Raw genomic sequence first — 12,882 nt, forward strand, 5'->3', positions numbered from 1 at the left:
GACTCAGATAAGTGGGTAACTCACGGTCCGTCTTAACTCTGAATTTATAACCATGCCAAGATTAAGGATTGACAGGAAACAAGTAAAAAAATGTATGTATGTCATGGGCTGAATACCTGCTCACCATTAAAAAAAAAACAAAAAAAAACATCTGTAGTGCTGAGCCAATGGCTGCCTCCCCTTGAACCCGCTCTGCCGTTCACCTGTTTCCAGTGGTCATGTGACCCTGGCAGTGGGTAGCCCAGAATGCCCGGGCTGTTCCAGGCGGAGATCGGGTTACACGGGAACAGTGCTCCCTTTTTTTTTTTTAAATACCTCCATTTACCCCCGAGGTCCTCCTCTGCAGCCAAGACCTCATTGTGTCCGTCCACAATGCGGCTCCAAAGCGGCCCTGTTCCGTTCCCCTCTCTTTTGGCAGAGTCTGCCGTCTCCCTTATTTAGCCATTTGAGGAGGCCGGAGGGCTCTTTTGCAATTTTGTTAGCTATCGTGGTTTTTTAAAATCATGTTTAGCGTGAGTAGCTAGTTTAGCAGGGATGCTTTCCCGAAGTAGGAAAATTACATTTAACAGTGACATGTACCTTATAATGCTAAAACATGAAAATATGTTGTACATGAACATCAGAAACAGTGGTAATTTGCACAATAATTGCTAAACAATAAAATAAAAAGGAACATAAAAGTTTTTGTAATCCTCTTCATGTTAGATAAGTTTAAATAATATTCATTTGCAGAATGTACTAATGCTTTTGTAATTTTGAGCTTATTTACTAAGCTCTAATGCTGGTGGTTAATTCATGATAAAAGTTAAAACCCCTGCTGCTATACAGACACAGCCACAAGACACTGTGTAAACACAATGGACATTACATTACAGGCATTTAGCAGACATAAATATAATGTTTGTTATGGAAACTGCCACAACTGTCAAGCCCAACCAAGGATTTTAAAACATACCACATTCAGGACTGTAGTTTTTGTGAACTGTAGATCTATATTATTATTATTATTGATGAAGACAATTAATACAGATGGTAATATGCATACAAAATGAAACAATTGATTAAAAATAATTAAAGCAGGGAAAGGTGGTATTATAATAATAATAATTATAATTATAATTATAAGGAGGACCTGTCCACATCCTCCAGTATATTGTATGCTGTGTGAAGAGGTTGGTCTTTTTAATGCCAGAACCGGTTTGTGAGTCACATAGGAAAATGACAAAATGGCGTGCCACGCGCGAGGCGCAGCACCTAAAAGCAGGCCTCTGGTCCTGACGTCTTCAGGAGGCCAGTGACATCACAGAGGAATTCCGGAGGGGTCCGGCGGGAAGAGCGAGGGGAGCGAGCGCGTGCCTGCTCACGCCCGGCGGCGGCCCGACCGGATTCCCGTCGCCCCGTCCGTGAGGTAAGACCGGGTTTGGCGCGGGGGGCGGAAGCGGGCGATAAAGCTGAGGCGTGGACCCCTTCGCGGTCCACCCTGACCGGTCGGCAGTTGGGTTGCGTAAAAAACCTGTCACACACCGGGGGAGGGGTTTCACGAGGAAGCCTAAAGCAGTAAGACTAATGCTGGAGTGTGCGTGTGGTACATTAGCGAATCCCTGCTGGTGCCAAAATAAATATTTTTTACTGGATTGTTTAAAGAGAATATAGGCTTCTTCACTATAAAAAAAATAGGTTTAAAATCTTCTGCAGGGCATTTTAAGTATGTAATGTATGTCATGTATCAGCTCTGCTAAGGTCATCTACCGTGTAGCGCATGGGGTTTGTCTGATCCATCCAATCTGAACTTCATTGTATAATATAAAAATATATATACTATATATATTCGAAAATATTAAAATATATTTTCAAAAAATAAAATATGTTGAATTTAATATAGGTGCACTCACTCTTGATAACCCTTTGAAAAATAGATACCTAGTGAATAGTGAATTTTGATTTATAATAATTTAAGTTTGTACTCCTTACTAGAATTAAAGTTATACTGTTTCACACACAAAGTGTGTGTTTTTTGTTTTTTTGTTTTGACAAGGCTACCATATTGCTGAAGCAGGAGAATATAGTATTGTTTTTACATCATATGTTTTTTGGGGGGTTTTTTTTGCCCAAACTTGATTGTGTGATTAACTTCATACAGACAAAGATAGGATTCCTAATTGTCTGTGGATGTGTTTGTGCATATTTGAGCGCCTGTGCTTTCTAATAACCATCTTAATGCAATCGAAGATACAGGTCAAAGGTCACAGTATCCCTTTACTCAGGGGTTGTATTATTCCAGTTGACCACACATATTACTGCGCACAGCTCACACAAGTGGTACGCAAACACCTTGCCTAAAGAGCGCACGGAATGAGACACACTGCCCTTCTGTGAACTATGGAGAGTAATTTCTCACCTTTCTGCTTTACACACAAGTACAATTTATTTACTCCAGCAGACATTTCTCACACAATGGGCACGTTGGTCTCACACAGATCCTTTTTCCTTTGGCTTCTCATCCCTCCCATTCCTCATTCAGCTGCTGTACAATGATTCATCTTTAGATTTAAAAAAAAAAAAAAAAAAAAAAGTGAATGAAGAGATGGATGTAGAATGGAAGGTTCGACCTGCAGCTATGTTTTGCTCTTGTGTTCCGGTTTCCGAAATCCCATGAATGGGATCTCTAAGGTTTAAGGATTGTGGGGGGGGGGGGGGTCGGAGGTGTCAGGATTGATGCTGCAGGCTATTCCCTTCTCAGGTGTCACCCCTTGAAAAAAAGACAGCCGTGAATGTGACACTTCCTTTTTTCACCTGTGCATGAGAACATTGTTATTCAGAAATTACCCCCCCCCCCCCCCCCCCTATGACTCTGTTCATAATGAGAGCTGTAATGAGACCACTGAAACTGCCTTTCATTCCCAGGTAACTTAACCCCCACACTCCCAAAAAAAGGCCATGACACTTGGAGAAGGGGTACCCCGTGACTACTGTTGGCTTTGTGGGAGCCCCCCTCAGGCCTGGGGACGCCCAGAGCTGCCATGGGAACGGGTAAGAGGTGTCAAAAATACGCGGGAGAGCTTGCGAAAGGGCGCATGCGGACCCACACCCTCCCCACAATCCCCCTGGACACGGATATGACCTCGGAGCCAGATGGGACGCCAGCGAAGCTACACAGGGGCTGTAAAAGAAGCTTTCTTCCCTTTGTCCCTTTGAGTTTACAGAGGGAAACCGGCTTGTTTTTCACACTGCATGCATCGGCTCAACACAGAATGCAGGTCGGTTTTCTGCAGGAATGCAGGTGGATTATGCTGAGGGGGGAAAATACTGTGTTTTTTATGCTTCCCAGGTCAGGCACTGCCTGGTTGCCATTCATGTGATACGTGCCAAATGATTGAAAGTAAACTGAGCGCATTAAAATGCACAGTAAAATGGTAGGCTAAATAACTGCACAGTACTTAATGGATGCACTACTATTTAAATATATGTGTACAAACTGTAAAATGTGCAGGTAAGGTCCCCACTTTGTTAGGTAGACATGGTTCAGGTCCCCACTTATTAAAAAACAATTAAAGTGCAATTTCAGTAAATATTATAAACAATATTATAAATGTTTTCTGTTTTATTTTGAAAAAATGTTTAGAAATTATGGTCCACTTTGAGTGTGTGTGTGTGTGTGTGTGTGTGTGTGTGTGTGTGTGTGCGTGTATCAGCTCCTGTTCAGTTGATTACCATTTTAAAGCAGGAAGACACGCAGCACGGCGGCTGCAGTCTGATATCACTGGGAAGCTGTTCCAGACACAACAGCAGATTTTTTGCTCGTAATTATGGCGTAATTGGTGTTTCTGCTGTCTCTCTTCCTCAGAAGTGGTGCTTGTCGAGCTTTGCATCGTCTGGGAGGGCGGAGCTACGGGCTCGCATCACAGCCGGCCGGTCCGACGGGGAACGTCTCGCGAAATCCTTCGCCCGTTTGCTCCAAAGGAAAATGAGAGACACGAAAACTTAGAAATACAAACTCATATTGAACCTGCAAGGGAAAAAAATTACAGTTGGTAAGTGTTTGATGATAAATAAGACATCCTCCTCCCGCTCGCCCAGGGGGCTGGGCAGGTGAGAGAGATAATCATCAGCTGCACTGGGGTGGGTCCACTCTGATCAATGAGAGAGGGGGTAATTACTGGATTTCACGATGGGAGCAAGAGACGCCCAAGGCTGAGAGACAAGACAGACTTGTTTGTTCAGCAGAGGGAGAGAGACAGAGAGAGAGAGAAAGAGAGAGAGAGAGATGATGTCTAAATCTAAAGTATCTGTGTCTATTTTGTAGATATTAATAAGGAATCAACAAGGAGTATTGGGATTATTGCCATTATTGTAATACGGCAAACACTCTTGTGTAGAGGAATATGCTATGCTTTTAAAAAAAAATTTTTTTGGTCACACCTCACTTTATTGGTTGATTAACAACTTTGTATGTTCTTATAAAATGGAGATCTATTGGGGAAAATCCAAACCGATTTCAAAGACAGAGAAGTGCAAACACACTGGAACCCAAAATGCTGAAAGTGTCAACACCCGTGTGCCAAAACTAGACACCTTCTTTGTGGGAAATACAATAGTTCAGAAAGCAAACTACGAAAGTAAATTGTCCCAAGAGGGTTGAATAAAGCAACATTAAATTGCATTTGTCTTATACTGTACTGATGCAAATATATACTTTGATCTCTTCAAGTTTGGGAAACCCTGGAGTGGAGAAACAGGTGGCGTAACTGCACCTGCTAATGATCAAGATATCACCCTCTCCTGAACACAAAAATGACTGAGATTTAAGGAATGCCATGTTGAAGACATTGCAGAGCTGAAATTTGCTTGGCTTGCTTGCCTTTTGACAGGGCTGGAACCACGTGTCAAGACTGATGATCAGCACTGCTAGTTTTTGTTCGTGAGCAACAACATTACTGATTTTATTAGATGGAACTTCAGTTACCATAGTAACGTAAACTAATGTCACAACAGAGTTTTTTTTAAACACTTTTTTTTGTCCTACATGCGTGCAGATACATAGCAGCTTATTTATTTTGGCTGTTTCTCTGAGTACACAGCATTTTGGCTGAGGCAAACTGTCCTCAAATAAAAAAATTTCTGAGAGCTTTGTATTATAGGCAAATAAGGCTTTCCGGGAAATTTATATCCACAAATCATAGGATAACTGGGCATTATTTTAAAAGAGGAATGAGTTTTTGAAATAGCCTTTAATGCCTTTTATCCTGTGAGGTCTATTAGCAAAATTAAAACACTTATTTCCCCTTATATTAGCTTCTTCTTAAGATTAATTGGTGCGGGCTACAGTGTTTTGGCAGCTGTCCAATGAAACATTGTTGTTGACAGCTGGTACTGAATTTTTACCTGTACCAAAATGGGTAAAAATGCAGTAGCTCAAGTACTTAAGTGACTGCATGGGATGTAACTGAGTTTAAAAATAGATTTTAAAGTTATTTCGCTTGTATTGGAAGCCCAAAATGGATCAGCACATGGACGGCTTTTAAAATGTATTATCAGCCAATAAGAACTATCTGCTTAAGGAAAGCTCTTGTGTGTTCCCAAGGTGAATAATGTACGAAGTTATGAATGCCTTTTTCTGCTTATGCACCAAAACTGTGGAATAGTTTTCCATAAAAAATAAGGGAAGATTTCTTACTTTTGGTCTCAGCGAAGTATGCACTCATTTAATGTGGTTTTTAGGCAATTGTTTATTTTTACCTTTTTTATTACTTATATTCTTATATGCTTTTGTATGCATTTTGCCTTAATTTGTAATGTTTTAATTTGATTCCACTGTGAAACTCTTTAGTTTTTCCTGCATGAACAATGATTTATTATTATTATTATTATTATTATTATTATTATTATATTTAAAAAATAATAAAATAATTGGTTTTGTCTAGAATGGTGTGGGGGAACTTGACTGGCCTGCACAGAGCCCTGACCTCAATGCCATACAACACCTTTGGGATCCTTTGGAAAGCCAACTGTGAGCCATCGTCCAATCAGTGCCTGACCTCAGTAATGCTCTCCTGGCTGAATGGAAGCAAATCCCGACAGCAATGCTCCAACATCTAGTATAAAGCCTTCCCAGGAAAGTGGAGGTTATTATAGCAGCAAAGGATGGGCCAACTCCATATTAATACCAATAATTTTGAATGAGATGTTGGATGTCTGGTGACTATATACTTTTGGCCATGTGGTGTATTTTATACATTTTTTTCAGGGTTTAGTTTTGAACAGTGAAAGTATGTAATGTGTAATTATTTGCTGAATAAAAATGTGATCTCCTTAAATCCCTGGCACATCCTAAACATGGCAGCAGTTGTTTCCCCAATGTTAGTGTCAAAACAACATTGTTATTCAGTTGGATTCTGTCTGTTGAATAAGATTACATTTTTATGTAGGACGGAGTGTAGCACAGTGGGTAAGGAGCTGGGCTTGTAACCGAAAGGTCGCAGGTTCGATTCCCGGGTAAGGACACTGCCGTTGTACCCTTGAGCAAGGTACTTAACCTGCATTGCTTCAGTATATATCCAGCTGTATAAATGGATACAATGTAAAATGCTACGTAAAAAGTTGTGTAAGTCGCTCTGGATAAGAGCGTCTGCTAAATGCCTGTAATGTAATGTAATGTAATAATGTCATCTTCTGGAAAAAGAACAATCTTGGCAGCATTTATGTATGAAGTTCAGTAAGGATGATCAGTTTCTGAATATGCTAAGCCTGGTAAAACACAAATGTGTACACTGCACAGATGCTAGCTCTTTTCTGTTAATAAGTAAATGAATACAAGAATATATCCACCCATCTCTGAAAATATTTATAGCTTTGTTGTATGCAATACTGCCCTCATAAAACAACTACTGTATACTTAATTAGTCACTTTGTCATTACACTGTTGTGCACAAACCATAGTTTTTTGTTGCAATTCACATTTACAACTCTTTAACAAGTGAAAATGAACAATTAGATATGTGTTGAGGAATTGATGGGGACGCACCATGCAATGATTTCATTGAATGAATCTTGTATGAATGAGTAATTTTGCCAGGTAACAGATAACCAGCAGTTGTTTACACTGTCCTAGTTGCAGTTCTTCCCAGTTAAGCTGCACGAGCTGTCATGAGCCAGTGAAAACAATGGCCTTCATTGAACTAGGCAATCAGATAACTTTTTTTATGGTTCTATTAGCAATGAAAAATGCTCAAAACAAAATAGTCTAACAGGCAGATTAAAGTCTGAAGGTTCAAGTCAGGAGTGCACACACATGACCTTGTGTGAGCTCACATTATTTATTCCTTCAGTGGGTATAGCTTTGCATGGTGACTTAGCATAGATTTAGAGATTATCCATAAATAATGATCCTGTTTATGGAGGCTCAGCAGTATTCCACACAAGCCTGGAACCCGCATCACTAGGGCTCTGCTTGATGTCTTTTTTCTGTTGATGTCCCTCTAATTGTTATTGTTAATTTCTTGTGTACACCAACAATAATGATTTTAAAAAAAACATGCTGTGGATTATTTATTATGGTAACATTGAACTTCAACTTCGGTCAGCACTTTGGCTCTCTACGTCACTTACCAGTGCACTGACTTCAACTCCCATTAGCCTCAGCGATAAAATCTGCACCAACATGAGACATGCTTAGTCTGGCTGGTTATTGTTGGGAGAATGTAAGTCAAACAGCAACATCAGCAACCCTGTCTCTTTAAGAAGCTGTTAATGTCCATCTCCATGTTCCCTTCAGCTGAGCAAATAAAAAGCCATGGTTTCCTTTTATTTCAGCAAGTGCTGAAACACAGGACGCGCAATGTGCTGTAGGTTGCTGATTCCACCAAAATTGAAGACAATTAAGGCTGTTTGTTCAAAAAGATTAGAGTTCCTTATGCAATAAAAACCACAAAAAAAAAAAATTTAAAGGAAAAAACTGAAATTTTCATGCCATTGAAGTATGCAAACTAAACACCCTGGTCAAACATTAACACATCCACTGCCAACGAAAGACCTGTCAATTTGTATGAAATCAGAGTGGTGCTTGTGTTCATAAAACATTCTTACATGCTGTTTAAATTGCACATTTCCTATATGAAAAAAACACATCTTTTCGACTTTCAAAGCTACAGCATAATGAACTAAATATCAGAATACAAGGTGAAGTTTGGGGAAATGCTTTTTCACTGGGTTTTGTGACACACTTCAAATATTGAATTGTCATGATGCTAATGCGTTTTCCCCATCCTTGTGTAGTATGTCCCCTCATTGCCTGCCCCCACAGCAATACTTTCACACCACAGGTATAATAGTTATAGGGTGAAGAGGAGAAATCTGTTCCTTTCAGCTTTTTGGAAGAGCACCTCCATTCATCACCTGTACTTTGAATTTAGCAATGAAGCTGTTTAGATATCAGACCTGTAATCATAAATCAACATCAAGTAACCTGCTCCCTAGCCCCAACTTTTGAAATAAGACCTACATTTGAAACCAGACCCCTTTGCACTTTTCTCACATTTTGGAATGGGTCACTGTAATGTTGGCACCCTCTTGTGGTATCTCTGTTTCTCTATCGCCATTGGTTCCGTTTGCCAAAGAAACAAGGACATCTCAATAACAAGCACGTTTACTGGGATGCATTATCCATTACTTTGTGAGATTATGCTGGAGCACACTTTGAAAGTAAAAAAAAGAAAACACTTTTTTTTTCTTTTTTTTTTTTTTTAAATACAGCTACCACAATTACCAACAACTCATTCCAAACATTCTTGAAAACTGCTTCCCAGCAGGATGCAAGTTAGACTCACTAGGACAAACTTCTAATTTCATTTGCAGATTCACTGACATTAAGTTTGACTGAGATCAAATAAAAGCCAGACATCACCTGAAAGCTTGTGTTGTGTACAATGCAGGGTGTTAACATTTTAATGTATGAAGTAGGCCTATACATAGGCATGTTGTGGCAGTTTCAACAGTTAGAAATGAAATGGACCCCAAACACCCAGGAGAAATAAAGCTTGCCCACTTGCCAGAGGTGAGTAGGCTAGTTTGTGTTGCGGATGAGTCCAATTTGAAGCTCACTAATCGGTCCGGCAAGTAATCAGGCTACCTGAAAAAAAATAGGTGGGGCTTGGGTTAAGAAAGTTGACTGACACCTGCCTAATCCAATCTCTAGCCACAAAACAAAGTTTTCACGGCAACATATATCCCCTCACTATTTTATTTCAGAAAATGACTCAACTGCGCTTTTTATTTCCATGGACAGCTCCAACCTCAGTGCATGAGTAGTTCCTTGCCCCTCGTTCAAGTTTTCAAATGAGATGTGTGTTCTATTTCGTAGACCTACTGTATGTTTCTGATGTATCACAGCCTATTTTAAAATGTTCAGCCTGTTTTTGGCCATTCTTATAATAATATTATAATAATCAAAATAAATCTGATTTCTAATCCATCCAAGTGCATAAACCATAAATTTAAAAAAAAAATTGTTACTTTTTTTACTATAGTCTTTTGTTTGTTTGTTTGTTTGTTTGTTTGTTTTTTTCCAGTGAAATATATTTTTAGTTGGAAAAGGCATTGTAGACTATTTGAATCATTCATTTCCTTATGGTAGTTAAATAATTATTTCTAATCCATCTGAATGCAAAAACTATAATCAGTCATTGTTTTATTTATTTTTTATTTAGTAAGATTTAAGTGTTTCTCTCAAATGAGATATTTTTTTAGTTAGAAATGTTGTTGTGGACAAATTAAATTGTTTAGTTGCTTGTCATAGTAAAATAAATCTTGTAGTTCAATAAATCTTATTTCTAACTCAGTTGAATGCAAAAAAACATGAATTGATATTTCTTCCTTTTTTCACTTTTTTGACATAAGACTATAGTCTTATGTCTTTTTTATTTTTATTTTCTTGTGAAATATATTTTTAGTTGAAAATTTAAGTCATTTATTTCATCATGGTATGTGAATAAATCAAATTTCTAATCCATTTTCATGCAAAAACCATGATTTACAAATGTCTTTTTTCACTTTTTGGACGTAGGACTATAGTCTTATGTGTTTTCAGTTTTTCCAGTGAGATATTTTTTTCATCAGAAAATTATGTAAAATGTTTTTCCATTATTTATTTCTTCATGGTAGTTAAATAAATGTAATTTCTAATCTATCTGAATACAAAAACCATACAATTTAAATCATTGCATTTTTACCCCGTTTGGACACAAGACTATAGACTTATATTTTTTTGTATTTCCAGTAAGGTATTATTCATCATAAAATAATTTTTATGACATTTTCTTTCCTTTTAGTTTTTTTACTTCTTGCATGTAAGATCATAGTGTCTGCCTTTTTCCCAGTGAGATATTTTTTCATTTGTTCATTTCCACTCTGTAGTTGAATAAATTCTTAATGCAGTGACCAAACATGAACTTTTTTCACTTTTTAGATATATATTTAAAGATGCATATATTTTCAGTTTTTCCCATAAAATATGTTTTTTGTCAGAAAAGTTTTTCTAGACATTTTCAGTTATAGCAGTTTAATAATTCTGGTTTATATTCTTTCTTCTGGGGCAGAGAACTGCTCTTGGTTCTGCAGCATGTCATTATCAAAGAGATTGCAAAACAAGACTAACTATTTGAATGCTATTCTTTGAATTTTAACAGCCAGTGTCATTTCCAGTATCTTCTTTTTTCTTTCTTTTTTCTTTCTCTCGCTCTTTCTTTTTTTCTTTCTTTCTTTCCATCATGTCCCAGTTTGATGTCCTTTAGACACACAGTCTGATTGACACAGTCTGATTGAGGCTTTTGGCCAAAATGTGTCAGTGTTACTGTAGCATTGTGTGCCACGTTAAAACAATGGCTGTAACACATTATAAATCTCCAGAAATTTTTTTTTTTTTTACCATTCATATACCTTTTATTTTATCAACAGTAACACTGGCCACAATGTCCCAAATCCCCCCCCCCCCCATCTTCACCTCTTCATCTCTACTTTATCCTTCCTCCTCCCCTCATCCTCGCTCGCTTGTTTCCTTTACAGTGCACATGGAGAGGGAGTCTGTGCCGGAGGAGGAAAGTGGGGGATCCACGAAGCGCCTCGGTGCTCGAGATAATGAGAGGTTTTGGGTGGCTAAGGGCCTCCCCAGGGTTTGGGTCCTTGGTGCTTATGCCAGAGGTTGCGTGCAAGAGGCGGATGAGACAGTAGGGTCTAATTACAGTATTTGGGGAGGTGGAGGGGGGAGGTGGTTGTTGTTGGGGCACTGTGATTGGCTGGCAAGCCAAAGGCTGATGATGCGTACAAGCGAAGAAGGAACAAGAGAAATAAACAGGATCATGGCAGTGATGCTTACCTCTTGTGCCACCCTTATAATTATTTCGGATGCCTGCATATAGAGCTTTATTTTTTTATTCCTCATATTTCTGTATATAAGTATTGAAAATCACAGTACTATCACAATAGAGCTAATACACAAGGAATTATTGCATTACTGAGGTTCAGATAAATTAAAATGGAAATATTAAAAAAATATGTTTGTATATATTTTGAAAATACATTACAGGAATAACAAATTGCACTAATTAACAGTAAGTGACAGGTGATCAATGGCTTTAAAATCAGTGCAATGAATATTGGGTAAGCAGATCTTATGAGCCAAACATTACAGCCATGAAACTGATGCCAAAATACCCATTGAAAAACTAGGGCTAAATAACTCACAACTAAGAACTAAATAACAAATATAAAACCTTTACGTAATGAATGCCCAAACAGCAACCCCAAACTAAAAAAATGTAACCCTGTCATTTCCTTCAGGTAGTTAAAGCAGCCCTTTTTTATCTTGATGCTTAAAAAATGAGCAGCTGCACAAAACTATGATGAAAATACAGAGATCTGATGATTATTACAGTGAATCTGGCACAGTGACATAATCTGATTCCTTTACTGTATTTGAAAGCACTTTTCATCTCACAACAATAGGAAGCTGAAAGCTGCCCCCTCCCCTCCCCTCCCTCACCCCCACCCCACACATGCACACAGTTCCCCTCAGTGCCCTGCAAAAACACCCCCCGGGCACAGCGCCGCTGCACAGCTAACAGGATCCCCAGGCTCCAGGGCCAATGTGTGGCTCCAGATTGCATCACTCACTGCACACAAGCCCCCGGCTTTTAAATAGCGTCCGTGTGTTGCTGCTGAGGGGCCTGTACCCACAATGCCTTTCCTGTGTTTACAAAATGTCTAAACAAAGACAATCATTTGGCCAAATTTATGTATTGGTCTATAGTATATCCATCCATCCATTATCTATACCCGCTTATCCTGGGCGGGGTTGCAGGGGATGCTGGAGCCTATCTCAGTGTGCATTGGGCGAGAGGCAGGAATACACCCTGGACAGGCCACCAATCTATTCCAGGGCACACACACACCATTCACTCACACACTCACACCTATGGGCAATTTAGAGTGTCCAATTGTACGGTGGGAGGAAACCCACGAAGACATGGGGAGAACATGCAAACTCCACACAGAAAGGCCCAAGCTGAGACCCTATGACCTTCTTGCTGTGAGGCGATATATATATATATATATATATATAACCCTAACCCTAACGGCAGTTATAAGCAATGAGGCCTCTTTCTTTGGATGGGAAAATTGAATCATTTTGTGCAGCCTGTGTTGGTCCTCTCATTCTTTAATTTGGGGGCTGTGGCACTTGGTAATGTCCAGGTTAATTTAGGCTTAGGTGTGCAAGTCAGGGGCTGTCATTTTAGCATGAATATTTAAATATTTTAATATAATAATATTTAAAATGTTCTGACTCTGAAATATAAAATGCCACTTGGTGCGGTTTTAACAGGGAATTAAATT

General features: G+C 38.9%; 1 long non-coding RNA gene across 2 annotated transcripts; it reads left to right on the top strand.

Moving 5' to 3' along the window:
• The first annotated feature begins 1,239 nt into the window (after positions 1–1,239).
• LOC118211746 lies at positions 1,240–5,963 on the top strand. 2 transcript variants are annotated; one of them, XR_004762078.1, is made up of 4 exons: positions 1,240–1,408; positions 2,905–3,257; positions 3,845–4,031; positions 5,922–5,963. It is a non-coding gene; the product is annotated as an uncharacterized LOC118211746 (long non-coding RNA). The 2 variants fall into 2 exon arrangements; XR_004762079.1 differs by lacking the exon at positions 5,922–5,963 and adding an exon at positions 4,869–5,647.
• Positions 5,964–12,882: the final 6,919 nt, after the last annotated feature.

The sequence above is a fragment of the Anguilla anguilla genome, chromosome 13 (genome assembly GCF_013347855.1).
Source record: "Anguilla anguilla isolate fAngAng1 chromosome 13, fAngAng1.pri, whole genome shotgun sequence".
Classification (NCBI taxonomy): Eukaryota; Metazoa; Chordata; class Actinopteri; order Anguilliformes; family Anguillidae; genus Anguilla; species Anguilla anguilla.